Source organism: Aulostomus chinensis, chromosome 10 (assembly GCF_037954235.1).
Source record: "Aulostomus chinensis isolate RoL2024-O1b breed Wild chromosome 10, RoL_Achi_v1.0, whole genome shotgun sequence".
Classification (NCBI taxonomy): domain Eukaryota; kingdom Metazoa; phylum Chordata; class Actinopteri; order Syngnathiformes; family Aulostomidae; genus Aulostomus; species Aulostomus chinensis.
The window spans coordinates 11,268,366-11,281,384 of NC_141329.1; the positions used below are offsets into that span (position 1 = coordinate 11,268,366).

At 40.8% G+C, this 13,019-nt stretch overlaps 1 protein-coding gene across 4 annotated transcripts in view; it reads right to left on the reverse strand.

Annotated features, from left to right (window-relative positions):
• Positions 1-13,019, reverse strand: part of LOC147254400 (uncharacterized) — a 104,638-nt gene that overhangs the window by 17,081 nt on the left and 74,538 nt on the right. Inside the window, exon 1 of one of the 4 annotated variants that reach the window (XR_015118158.1) lies at positions 1,504-2,099. The exons of the other annotated variants lie outside the window; for them this stretch is intronic. The gene's annotated coding sequence lies outside the window, so the exon portion shown is untranslated. Of the gene's footprint in view, positions 1-1,503; positions 2,100-13,019 lie in introns of those variants that run through there. 4 annotated transcript variants of the gene reach the window in all.

A 13,019-nucleotide genomic window follows, 5' to 3' on the forward strand; every position in this document is an offset into this window, starting at 1 on the left:
ACATGAAATAATCTGCAGTTACTAAAAAAAAAAGAATACTGTTCTTCAATTGTCATTTCAAGTGTCACAAGTTCTAGCACATGTAAATCATATGTTTTTACAGCAAGTCAATGCTTCTTCAACCCAAGTATCACACTTTTGATGCCTCAAGGCCTTTCCTTTCCACATTTGCACTCATAAGCTGTAAATTGCCCCGTGCAAGTTAACTATAATGCCAAAAATTGCATATCATACTCCATTTCCTCACTATGAGTGTTGCAGTGAGTGATCTGTGGAAAAATTCAAGTGGCATTTTAAGAGCCATGTGGCTGAGCTCAAATGAGACGTAAGTAAGAGAAAAATGTGCAAAACAAATAGCAGGAAATTAGCTCTCATGAAACACAGTTTTCTTTCAGAAATACTTGCAGATATCTGACTGACTGACTTTATGGTAAACAAAATAATTGCTTCTATATAATTATTCTACTTTTCTGATGATTGAGGTCAGTTTGCATTTCATGCGTTGTTAGAATGCAGTAAAACAGAATTGAAAGGCAGATTCTCAAGTTGGAAACGTTTTTCTTTCATTAATGTAAAGAATCCACAAGTGAAGATACTTATAAAAATAAATGAGTGATATTACACAATTAACGAATGCAAGAAACAACACACTTTTGAATAATAAGATCATGTTGAAATGATTATCGAATCACACAAAACAAATCAAATCCCAACCCATTTTTAGCTCAATTTAATAATGCACAGAGTCAACGTTTGTGGATGTTGAAGACATTCCTGACCAATGTGAATGGAGCTCGTCCCTCTGCAGCCCAACAAAGTAAAATTCAGACGTGAAAATGCGAGTGAGTGGTCCAATTTCAACTTTTAGTCTCCATCTGAAGTTGGCCTTCTTCTCCCCCCTCTGCCTGAATTTAAATGAGACGTCTGACTTTGAAGCTGTTGCCAAGTTGCTTAAAGTATGTCAGTGGGTCTTTGCCAGTGAGCTGAAAGACACCTTGAGATGGGCCTGAACAAAGAGGTCAGCAGGGTCCACAGCACCCTGCCAGCCAACACCACCACCACCGCTGCACCGAGAAAGCACCGACAACACCAGCTCAGGACCGCCAACTGCATTGTTCGGGACTGAGCAGCGCCAACGTGCAACGGTGCAACCTGCTCGCCATAATCTACCCAGCAACAGCGGATATGTGCGTGCATATATATGTGTGTGTGTGTGTGTGTGTGTGTGTGTGTGTGTGTGTGTGTGTGAACAGAGGGTTCAACAGAGGTGAAGAAGTGCGAGGTGAGGAAGTGGCATGTTGTTAGCACTTCATAATATCTAGCCGTGTAAACATACATCCCCAGCTAGCAGCAGGTAGTGTGGAGTTTAGGCCCCTTTCACCACAGCTAATATACAGTAAACACCAGCAGCAACCACACTGTTCAATATTAACAATATTAAGAGCCGCAAAGCAAAGAAAAGAGAAGCAGAGCTCGTAGCACACTGGTAGCGTGATGACTTACCGATTTGCCTTTAGGTTTAGTTTCCCACTGTTTCTTTTCTCTACTGTGCCGGGGCCTAGAAGGTATAGGCAGTCATGTCCACTGTGGCCCGTCAGAAAAACAAAGCTCAAACATGCAACTACAGTAAGAAAACCACCCCAAAAGGAGCTGAGGGAGAGGGTGGGAAAGAGTGAGACAAAAGAGGGGAAAAAAAGCACAAAAACGGGAAAGACAAACTGGTGTGGGGGAAGACAAGGAGGGGAGGTAAACGATAAAAAAATACAGTTGTTTTGGTGTTTTTACAATTTCAGTTCCCCGCGTGCTAACCACTATACATAAGAGTAAGCTAATCTTTCAGGCAGCTTTCTACATGCTTCTTCCTTGCACTAAGAGCAAAATGACATGCAACATCTGTTTGTAAGAGAGCCAGAAATTCCAGAAAAAGGGAAAAAAACGGAAAAAAACACTCTTGATTTTTCTATCTTTCTCTGTCTTGAACTGCAAACTCTCCTTGCTCCTGTTTGACTCCTTCTCTCGCTCAGCTGAATAAGGAGAAACAGTGTGGAAATTCAGCGAAGGGAAAATGCAGACATGAAGCCGTCCTCCTGTCACCCCTGAACCTCCTTCCCTTCCCTTCCTCTCCTTACTTTCTCCCCCTCTCTTTCTCTCTCCCCCCTCTCTTTCTCTCTCTCTCTCTCTCTCTCACTCTCTCTCTCTCACTCCTTCCTCCCACCCAAATACAAGAGGGACAGTCCAGTCCAGGTATAGCTACTACTCACTCAGTTCTCCTCCCAAAACGACCCAGCACTCCAACACATACACACTTGGACTTGTATCCTCCCTGAGCGTCTCGCACAGCCAGAAGCAGACTGGCTGGCTTGCATACAACACACTCGTGGATGCACTAACAAAGTGCATATACAGAAATACACACACACACACATACACACACACACACACACACATTTCTTGGAAAGCTTCCCTGCACCAAAAACAAATACCAATCTTTAGTTAGCCTCAGCTGTGGATAGAAAAGAAGGAGTCATTTCGGGACCTGGCTCTGGTTTACCGAGGCACAGATACAGACCATTTCCCCATATGCCTGCCTTTCACAGCTTGGGAGTAGCTCCAGCTTTGACTGTATCATAATACTGCACAAAAAAAAAGTGTCCTCTGCTGCTAATATCTTTTGACGTGACGCCAGGAAAAGGAGTGGATGATATTCGGCAAACCAGAAACGCAGGACTTGTCTGTGGTGTTTTCAGCCTTGGCGTGGACAGATAGGGTCGTGCAGCTATCCCAAAGTTGGTGACAGCGCATGAGCTCTGTTCCATTATAGGACATAAGTGGGTGCCAAGTGAATCAATACAGCACTCAGAGACAGAGAGACAGCTTCAATTTAAGCTGCAGGGGCAACAATGCACATGATTTATTGGCGATTTAAGTTTACCCTGTTTTCTCGAATTCAGTTCAGGTGAAAGGCAGAGATATTTCCTAGAAGTCAAACTTATAATACCAGCCGCAGTTCCAGTGAATGAGAAAGTTGAACTCACTAAAATTAGCTTGTTTCCCTTTCTCTCATCTCTTTGGTATTCTTTGATTCAAGGCGTCACAGACCGGCTGCTTTGGTAAACAGGGGCACACTGACATCACATTACAAGAATTCGGAGTATTCAAGTGTAAGGAAGAGATCGCACAAAAATAAAATCTGCCCACTCATAATTTGTGAGTCTTGCTGCAGTTTTGGACCTGATTCCTCAACTCTTTTTTTCTTTTTTTTTCCCCCTTGACATCTAGCTCAGCAGAATAAGCCTGCCCCTCTGTCGAGGCTGTAACTAACAGGAATTTTTTTAATTGTTACAACAAAACCTGACCTTAACTACATTTTGGCCGATCCCCACATTATAGGACAACCTCTCTTGTGTAAGCACTGAGTTTTCTGAAATACGATCATTTGGAAAATAAATAAGACACTGTTGTGAAGCAACTTTATTTATTCCGTCAATTTGAATCATAACCATAATATTAAAACAACATCTATATATACAGGCTCCTTTTGTCTGGACTAAAAGATTAAAGTTGCACTAAATATATTTGTTTTACTTATTGAATTAGCAATCCAACTCAGTTGTCAGAACAAACTACGGATACATTTCACATTCCTGACAAGTTCAAATTCAGTTTGATTTTCCCCCTAATGGGTAATTGGTTTGGAAGACTAAAGTGCAACATACAACAAACATGAAATAACACAGATAAAAGCAAAAGCAGCACTGCCTTGAACGAGCATGCACAAAAAAAACACACTAAACAAGAGTACAAAGGTGCAAAGGTGATAACGTCTATATATAGTGAGTCTTCAGACGAGGCTGGGGTGGTGGATGGAGCTGATAAACTTTAATTATGTGGTGGGAGGCGGGAAAAGAGATGTGTTTCATACAAGCTATGATTAAGTTAAGTGAGTTCAAAAGGCTGTGTTGGTACAGGGATGAGATGACACTTCTACCAATTGCCTTCAGCGATATTGTGACAAGCGACATCCATAGATCGCAAATAAAACGTGATTATTACAAGGGAATTGAAGCTACTTGAGTAAAGTCTGGAACAATGACTTGCATTATATAGGATCTGGATTTGAAGGTTAATTTCTGGTCCGTATCGCATCTTACCGGACATTCTTGGCAACGTCATGTTTGCCTACAACACATTTTTACTACGACAACTACTTTTACAACAAAGCAGTCTTGCTAGAATTGCTTCGATGCGGACATAGAAGCGGATGACTGAGGCTGCATCAAAGCTTTTTGGAAAATCTTCACTATAATCATTTATCACTGAACAAGCTGTTTGGAGAAATTCGATCGTCTCTTCTTTTTTTTTTTTTTCCCTTTTGGAGTCTTTAAAGAGCCAACGTACAGAATGCTAGATGGGACTGTTTTAGTTCAAGTGTTTTTCCACAGAATCATAATCGGCCCTTGCAGCCGTCTCGGTTTACATTATAAATAATTTGTGACAACCGCGATCATGAAGAATTGTATTGCAGTGACCATCTCAGTTCCTCCATTTTTCATACTGTTTCATCGTGTTGGGAATTTTCATGTATGTTGTGGCCGACTTGAGAGTACCTGGCAGGTTTTCAGCTTGTGAACTTCGTTCAGAAGTGCCTCCCCTGAAGTAAGTACTTCTTATTTTGTTTTCTGAAACCAGCCCTGAAAGGGGCTCTGTTCAGACCTGGCAGCATGCGACCTTGGTGATCTCATCACAAGTGGGCAGCTCAAAGCATATGAGTTCACACCTGGAATTAAAATCCGTCTCCATATTGGATCATCACAGTTAAAGAAGTTAATCCTGTTAGTCTTTCTCTGATGGTTTCCTAAAAAATAAACAGACCTTCTTGATAAAATGTGAAAAGGTAACTGGTTGATTATGACACATTTTAAATGTTTTATGGCCAAAACCACTTTTAATACAGCCTCGGTGATAGTTTATGGACACACAAAAATTTGCATTAATTGCAAACAGCAGCCAGAGGGGTATAATGCTAAAGCCTTTCAAAAAAGTGATGGGTGGGATGGATTGACGCATAAGCAGAGCGAAGGGTGTGGTGATGCTTTCCCATGAGAAGGAGAAATCCAACCAGTACAGACTGGGTTTGGTCCTTGGTGTCTTCCTGGTAAACCAAACCGGCAAAGATGTTTCACATGATGCATTTCACTGGAATTTAAAAGATGATAAGACTTTGTGTAAAAGAAATAATATATCACCAAATGGCAAGAATGTGTTTCTACAGGGGCCGGATAGACCGTCTGATATCGGCAAGTCTCAGACAAACCGGTGGTTGATATTTATAATGAAGCACCCTATAGTAGCTGATATTGGCTAAAGCGTGTTACACTGATGCCGTTTTGGCCAATTACACTTACCCACTGCAGCAACGGTAAAATGTTGCCTCTTCCTTACAAGAGTTTTGACTGTACGTGAGGCAAAAATGTATATTTATGCATACATTTTGAAACAATGTATACATGAATAATATCAGCCCATCAATTGGTTAGTGGAATTTTTTACTCTGCTCTGCTGTACACCAGTGATCAATCACTCAGGACATGTTCCAGGTCTGCACTGGGCCTTTAACTGGAAATTGGTACACAAACCAAACCAGGTCAACAAGGTCAGGCCTGAATGAGATATAAAATGTGAAGCCATGCTTGCCTTTTCTCTCCTGTTTTATAATCTGCAGTCAATCTGACCGCAAATGATTACTAGTCCTGGCTTTTGCATCGTGACTTTGAGCATATTGATAACGGTCAAAGTATCCTTTATGTGATAAACAATGCATTCCTTGAATTCTCAGATGCTCCCCATCATAAGTGTACTGTAATGAAATTCTACTGCGGTACAGTCAGGGTTTACGAGGCGTATTTACAAGAATCTTCTCAACTTGCTTCTCATGCAGAGCTGAAAAGTGTACAGCGCCATTTCATAGATGATAGATTAAGACTTCTCCCTCACACACACCTGATAAACTCTGACTGGCGGGACTGTGGCGGCTCTCTCCAGGCACACTGCTTTCAATGACTTGACAATTCAACCATTAGTTGAGCCAAGTTTAATCCTTATATGGAAGATTTCATTTAAACAGCTTTATGAAGAACAGAACAGAACTCCATCCCGACGTGGACCTGATGAGTGTACCGTTTTACATTTATGACAAAGTTTACTGGCACTTTCTTTCATACAGCCTGAGCGGCTCGTCTTTTTCCAAAATTCAGCGTCTGTACCTTTTCCATCTTCCCCCCTCTCACCCCCCCCTCCGACCCCCCCCCCCCCCCTTCTGTCTGATATTCTGCTCACGCACAACTGCGGCAGCCCTCCTCCAATCGCTGGCATTAATCCACACCTCAGACCCCCCAGACACACTGTTTGCTCTCCCACAATGCACCTCAGCTCCAAAACTTTCCCAGACACATTTGGCCTTCTCTCTATCGCTTACGTCTCCCTCCCTCTTCAGCCCCCTTTTTTCTTTCAGCCGCTCTCCCTATGGCTCTTCATCGTCCAGTTTCATTTGCTCTGCCTCTTTCTTTCTCAAACTCTCTAAATTTCCCCTTTTCTTTTGCTCCATTCAGCCGCTGCCTGTGTGACAAAAGTATCTCCTAATCTTCCCCAGAGTCCATTTGACATAAAATGGCGGCAACGCAACAGACCAATCATGTCCTAGACCTCCAAGTAGACACATGGTGCAGGCCTAGATCCCATTTATCAGGGTTTGTGCAAAACACTAAAACCTAAAAGACAGTTTCTACAATCTGCATCTGGATCTTGCTTAGTGTATGATAATCCCTATTTGTTCAAATTTTTATGATATAACATGACAGTGTTTCCAGACATTTCACACAAAGTTGCAACTCCGTGACCATTTTCTTTTGTAAGACTTAAACATCAGTGGTGATTGTCAGCTTTTGTGTCGGTCTGGAAAGGAACAAGGATTTCTTTCTTTGCCTGTTTCTTTTTTCTTTTTCTTTTCTTTTTTTTTTGCACTGACATTCAACAAAAATCCAATCATCACGCCAAACTCCTCAAGACCGGAGCCTCAAAAGACCAGAGTGTGATGCAGCTGTGAACGGCCTGTGGGTCAATCAACAGAGTGTTAAGAAAGAAGTCACTTTAAGAAATAGATGAGTTAAACTTAGGTAACGTGGCATAGGAACCTGGAAGTGAGAAAACACAGCAATAGATATATTTACTATGAAATAGGCGGCCATTAATGTCCAGTGTTTAAGGGCTGAATCCAAGGAGGGTAAGAGGTTCTAGTTTTAAGAGCAGGATGTATAAACCAGAAACTGCACTGTTAAGATTCCCTCCATTAAAGGAGAGTTGCAGTAATAAGTCATAAAAAGCAGAAGAGAACCTGCCGACGACCACCACAGAATGAACTTATCAATTGTGTTCCTAATCTTCATCAGGACGCCAAGCTCCTTAACATTCTTGTACTGCACGGTCACTAATTTATAGCATGGTCACTAATTTATTCTTTGGCAGAATCACTGCTAGAAAAGAAAAGACCTTCTGCAAAGGCTACTAATCAGCATCTGTTGGCTGGGACTGGCAGTCACCCCTCTGACAGTGCTTTCCTCATAAGGGTTTAACATTTATCTGTGATCTCATTTGGCTCCGGCCTTGGGAATCTTTCTGTTGCGCTGGGAAAAGACAAAGCTAAGAGGATTGAATTTGAAGCTGCAGGCAGACATGATGGGAAGTGTAGATAGAACATGTGAGTGAAAGGCAAAGTTGAATGTTGTTTTATTGAAATGTGATTGCGGGAACTTCCACACACTTATCCCCATCATGCCTGACCTGATATTCACCTGCTTCGACGTTCACCACCTTGAGTTCAGTTTTATTATTCTCACGATAAGCGTTTTCTTTTGGAGGACTATTACGAGCAAGGAGGGAAAACAGTTCAGTTTCCAAGGAATGACATATGTATTGAGCTATTCCGCACCTCACTATTTACGTCCAGTGCCAATGCAAAAATAGTGTGGCCTACATCTAGCGAGGAGGAATGTAAGGGTGGGGAGTTTGAGGTGGTGGATGCAGCATGTGGAGACTGACTTTCAGGAGACTGGCGTCCTGTTACAGACCTGTCAGTAACATCGTTGGTGACACTTTACAATAAGGGTACATTAATAGTATTCCTTCTATATTTCTTCTATTTGTTTTTTACTACTGGCCTGTCTGCAATGTATTTGTAAGGAGGTATGGTATCTAGGTTATTTGCCAAGATGATTTTATTTTAATTCATTTATCTTTTTCTGGTAGGTTTTAATCTTTTTTACTTGTGTTTGTTGTAGTGTTAGAATTCTTTTTTTAGCATTATTGAATGTAAAGCAATTTGAGCTGCTTTGTATGTATGAAAGGTGCTTTACAAGTAAAACTTATTATTACTATTTTTCTTATGATTGGCATTCTTAATCTTATGATTGTGTTAGCGTGAGTTAATGCTTGGCTATATAGGCACACTAAAATAGACATTGCTTGAGCAAAAATAACAATTTATTAATGCTTTTTGTGGGTAAAGTGGGAATATGTCAAGTAACACAACTACAACTATCTACAACTTTGCTGAAACCTCGGTTAAACCATTCATGAATGATCAAAAGACGGTTTAGTAACTGTTTAGTGACTGTCAATTAAGCATTACTTACAGTTAATATTGCATTAACTAACTGTTATTAATGGAACGCTATTGTTAAGTGTTAACACGTCATTTCCCTATCTAGTTGCAGTAGACAGTTAATGTGGTTTTAAGTAGCGTTTGCACTCAGTGTAACACACGTCACTCAATAGAGTGTTCAGTCATCAACTAAAAATATTAACTAGTGATGGGAAATTTTATCTACAAGTCACTCTAAGTAAAAATCTGAAGTCAAAGCCATACTCAGCTTAGTTTGAGAGCTGGCAATCAGAGCTGTTCATGTTTGGGTTTTTTTGGGGTTTTTTTTTTGGATTGCCGTCGTTTTTTTTCTGCTTTGCCCTAAATTACCGTAAATATGTCCCAATCCAGTGGCTGCATCTTCCGAAGGTCAATGGGATAAAGTTGTTAGATTTTTTTTTCTAAACTTGGAGAATACATCTGGTGGATCCTTCACAGCTCAACCTATTCCACAATGCATTCCGCACTAACTGGGAGCAGCAATGGCAAAGATTTTGAGCCGAGCTAAGCTGTCTTAGGTTTTGAGTCAAATCCAGCTGGGGAACTGCTGCATCTTTCTTCATGAGTAATATAAAAGGCATAAAGACGATAATACTAAAAACTATCAAGCTCTCAAACTTGACTGCACTTGCAAATTTCGTTTTTTTACCTGCAATGGCCTCTGACTATTTCATAATTCCAGGCTTGTTTGGTATTTAGGCAAAGTTCCTGTGTGGCTGTGCTTATGCTTAGACAACAATAAGTCCACCAAAGTTTGGTTCTTTTTGTTTTTTGTTTTTTTCAAATGAAAACGGCAAGCATTTTCCTGAAAGCATCCAGCTGGGAGCGCTTTGGAGGCACAGCGGGTTTTTTTTTTTTTTTTTTTTTTTTCAGTTAAGACACTTTGGTTGCTATGATACTGGAAATCTGCTGAAGGAAAAATGTCAGCACAAGGTAGAGTACTTCCTCTGGTCTTTGCTCTGGGTGAAATAAAGATGGAACCACACAGGGAGAGAAGACCGACCCGCTGGTATGTGTGGGTTCAGGAGATTTTGTGGGCGAGGAAACATATTGATGAGTGTAATCGTCTGCTTTGAGCGTTTCGCCGTTGTTTTCCACACTCGTACATTGGTGGCGGTATTTGTCTCGCCACCCCTCCACTGGGATTCGGCTGAGTGAAAAGTGACAGTGACAAGCGCTGCAATTTTGTTGCAGAATAGCTGCTTGGCACCTCATCATGCTACTGGCCTTTAGTGCAAAAACATTGTGTTCCCAATGCAAACAATAAAAGATACACTGGTCTTTGGCAGACACATGCTCCCGAGGAATGTTTACATCTTTTGTTTTATTAGCAAAGGATCTAAAAAGGACTGTAAAAATGTAAGTATCAGTGATTACACCCCTCAAAAACCAGAGAATACAAATTATATTAATTTATTCTTACTCACAAATAATGTCATGGAGGCGGTCTGGATAATATCAATCATATCGGAGGTGGCAGATGACTTCATGACTTCCTTTTTTCAACAAAAAACTCATCATCGACCACGTGTACCGGCTAACGGACTCCTCAGTCAAACCCTGCCGACGAACCGTTTGTCACTTCTGCCCGTCCGTGTTCACTCAACAACCCCCCCCCCCCCAAACAATCCTTTTTACCCTCCTCGCCTTTCTTCCTCTTCATCTCTCTGCCTGCCACCCCAACCCCTCCCCCACTCTATGTTCCTGTCCTCATCTGACCCTGCTTGGCCTGAATAGTCAGTGCCCATTTGGATCGGGCACAGCTGGTACGGCTGCTGAAATCAGAGCGCCATTACCGCCGCTGTCTGCCGTCTGCTGTCTGCAGACACATCTTCATAATGAAATTTGCTTTTATTTTTAGAGCTTCAATCCACCAATCCCCCTTTACTCCTGCATTTTTTTTTATTTCTCTGTGAGGTATCCGTTTTTATGTTCCTGCAGTAACGACCCGACCCTTCAGGGGGGATCATGTATGTTTTATCTTATTTGCACTGCGACTACACTAAGATTGCGTGCAGCGTTTGCAAAAGAAACGCACGCACATACAAATAATTGACATAAATGTGTCACCCATTTCAGAGATAAAAACCAATGATGAGAGGAAGGGGTTATTTGTGCTCCACTCGGTCCAATCAGATGTCACGGGTCGATAAAGAGCAGGAAGTGGCGAGAGCGTGTTTTTAGCTGATTGGCTGACGGAGCTGCAGCAATGGCTCACTTTGTGCCAGCTGCTGATAAGCTTTGTGAAAGCAAAGGAACTAAATCAAAGCCTGCTGTGCAGAGCAGAACAGCGGAGAGCCGCTTTGATAGTAGCACCCGTAAGTGCACGATGAGAACAATACCAATGTAATAATTGTTATAATCAAATGTAATAATTAATGGGGCATGCATATATACAAGTGAATTACATTGAGAAACAATTACAACAACAATTACAAGCCTGTGCTTGTAATCGGATTATTGCTTCAGTTCTCAAAGAAAGTCGAAAAAATCTTTACTTTTCTGTCTGACAAATATGTACAGCTCTGGATGGGGGTTCCTTTCTGTACCGCAGCATGTCATCAAATGCTTTTTGGCATTAACCCTGGCGGTGGAGCTTCAGGAGGTTTCGATTAGGAGACAACACCATTAGGAAGTGGTTATACGCTCGTTGGTCTTGAGCTTTAAATCAAGACTGTCTCCTGATAATCCAGACGGCACCATTTTTAGTTTTTTTTCTCTTTCATGCTTGCATTTAAAGAAGAAAATTGAAAATAAGATAATAATAATAATAATAATCATAATAAAAAGGCTGCTGTCAGAATTGAACTATGTCCTTTCAGCCAAGTAACATTACACTGAAGACATAAACAGCCTAGTTAGGCTGCACGATCACGACTCAGGCTATATATTATCAGCATATATGATAGAAAATCCGTTTAAATGCGTAATAGTTCTGACAACACCGTAGCATCTCATGTGTTGAGCAGGTTAAGATGGAAATGCTAGGCATATAACTGTATTCTATTTCAAAATTGATATTTGAAAGTTTCTCTGGCGAGGTATTGTATTTATGCAAGGTGTATATTGAATGCAAAGTAGGGCACAAGCAGTTATATATAAAATATCGATACCCTAATAACAGTAATAATAACAACGAAATCATATTACAATTATTTTAAATGTCAGTCCCATCAAAAGGTGCTGCGCAATATGCAACAGGAAATGTTAACAATGCAGAGACACAGCAAATGGATGTGAGGTTGTCTGATTCCATCAAATTTCTACAACCTCAAGAATGATGCATGATGGATGCAGCACATTGAGTCGACAGAGTCTCCAAAATTGGATAAACAACCTCTACTTTTATGCAAATGAGTTTTTCGTCCAGCACAAGTTGTTAAACAAGGTTGCAAGGTCTACAAAGTGCATCGCAGAATTAATGAAAGTATTCAGTAACATGATTATTGACCCGTTCCCATCAGCAACGGCAATGCAAACTCCCACACACAATCAGCTTTTGTCTGCAGAAGGAATAGGTTTAACTGGTATTCACTCCCAGGTCAAAAGACCCTGCAGTACACACAGGTATTTTAGTCAGGTATTTACCTGCTCTGTCTCTGAGTGGCGTTAATGTGTAAGCTGCAGATGGCATCTGGCGCTTTCAATCGCGACGTACACATGAGGACTCCGCTATTTACAATCTACATGGTCACAATGAAAGATTGTTGCCTCCGCTGGAAATGTCAGCAACTTAAACATCTCAGTCATAATTTCAGCCTGTCTTTGAATGGAGGTGAAATATTAGATTTAAGGATCTCATCTAAAAAGAGCAAAAATGTAGCTGATTTGGTTAAAAATGGGGCTGAGAGATTTGAACAGTTCCTCCCACTTTCCAGGGGTCAGACACTAACAAGTGAGTCACAGACTGTATTTGGTGGAATCCAAAGTGATGTAAAACAGCAATATTAGACAAGCAGTACGACAGAAAGTCATACAACTTTGCTGACAGTATAAATTTCACAACAGTCAGTGTTTCAATGTTTCAGCGTGTTACTGAAACATGTCTGTTTCAGGTGTATGTTGGCCGATGGTTTTGAGGCTTGCACTTGGAATTAATCTAGTCGGTATACAGGAATATTTTTTTCACCTTCATTAGACACAGGTAAAATGCTCTTTTAAATATAAATATATTAAGTATAAAATGAAAAACCAAAAAAAAGAAAATATCAGGTTTTTGTCTTGGGTGAAACATGTTTGATCTTTCATAAAGAAGCCAATGTTTCCAAAATAAAAAAATCACATCATCAAAATCATTTTTTGTCTTTTCATTCTAAAGCAGCAG